Raw genomic sequence first — 1812 nt, forward strand, 5'->3', positions numbered from 1 at the left:
GAAACACAAACCCTGCAGTATAATCTCCCATCACACATTCCCTTCCCTAATCTCCTTGTCTGTCCTAACCTGTTCATAATCTTAAATGTTGCCTCAAGTTAGAAATGGTAATTACCAATAGTAACCCTAATTAGTATAATAGTAATATGGTCTTACAAAAGCTAACTCTCTATCTACTTAAATATGAATACACCTAACATCTATAACTATATCTATATTGATATTCTCTATCTAATAGGCATTAAAATTGCTCACAAATTTTTGATACTGTCTTCTTTTGGACCCATGATAGGCCTATATTTCCTCATACCAATTAACTCAGATATGGCCCATTTGGCTTGATTTGATCAAATAAATATAAATATCATGTGTCACTTGTAAACAGAAGCTTCAAGAGCTATCAGAACTTGTCTTTTGCTTCTGGCACAACAATGGACAAAATTCTACATGAGTGACTACTCCATCAGCATACGTTAAAAAGTAAGTACACGGACAATGTAAAGCAAAGCACCCAGCCATTCTTCACTGGACGTTTAAGATGAGTGAGAAAGAAATTAATCTTTGATGTTTCAAAGTACTTGAGATTTTTGGGTTGTTTTTTTGCTGTGATATAATCTAGCCCATCCTTAATGAAATTCTACATTTACATATAACTGCATATGTAAATATGTCTATTTCCGGAAAAAAATCTATCACATGTATAAATGATTTGTTGAAGTAAGACCTATTAGTGTTCTACTCTACCATAGGTACAATGTTGGTAAAAATATATCCAAGGTAAAACAGTGATGATTAGTCTATAAAGCATGATGACCAAAGAGTGTTATTTATCAGATGCTCATGCTGAGAATTCATTAAACATTTTTGCTATGAAATTTATAGACTAAGTTGTTGGCTCCATTGTGCTGAACCATGAGTCACATTCATCAGTCTCCAACATGATGATGAATCAGTGAATGATACAATGACAATGTTGATCATTATGGTTCAGTAACAAATGTATGATTAAGTCTGTGCTCTCACGAGGCACCACGTCAAACACAAACTTCAGAGTGGAATGATTCTGCAGACTAAATACTGTAGCACTCTGAAGTCTAAATTGATGTTTTCTAGTTATTGACATGAACATTGCCTTCATCTGCAAAAAAATACAAAATAATAGGCTCATAGATTATTAGATATGGGAGAAACCTCCTAAAATGGTTATAAAATTTGGAAGAAATAACTATCTTTTTAAATCTTCTGAGTTTTCAACTATTTTACAGTTATAATAATTATAGCTAGAATTAAGACACTTTATACAACTTTACAATATTATCACCAAAAGAACATATCACAATGACTTTTTATTAAGAAATATATGGTAAGAATCACTGTCATTAGTGATGAAAATTGGGTAATATATTTATTGATGCATTGGTTAGTGGTAGAGTGTGGGTTAGAGTGTCAAGAATAATAGTAAACATGTTCTATTGCATAACTTAATCTATGTGAAATTTCAGAGTATTTGGGGAATCATCACAAATGGGAAAGAGGTTGTTTTATTTTTTAAATAAATCAGTGAGGAGGTACATTTAAACTAAGAAAATACAGAACATATATGTGGATTTCTTTTGAGGGAATTCTAATTTTCTATTTTCTCATTGAAGTTTTCTCAGTTTGGAAAATCCTGAAAATCATTTAATGTTTGTTTTAAATTATGTATAAGGCCTCTCTATAGCATGAAGTGTCTGTATGCTCTCACTGAATAATATTCTCCTCTCATTTTTTCATCTAAGCCTGAGAATAACTTAAGGGAAGAATTCTGCATAC

Source organism: Neomonachus schauinslandi, chromosome 3, assembly GCF_002201575.2.
Source record: "Neomonachus schauinslandi chromosome 3, ASM220157v2, whole genome shotgun sequence".
NCBI classification, from domain to species: Eukaryota; Metazoa; Chordata; class Mammalia; order Carnivora; family Phocidae; genus Neomonachus; species Neomonachus schauinslandi.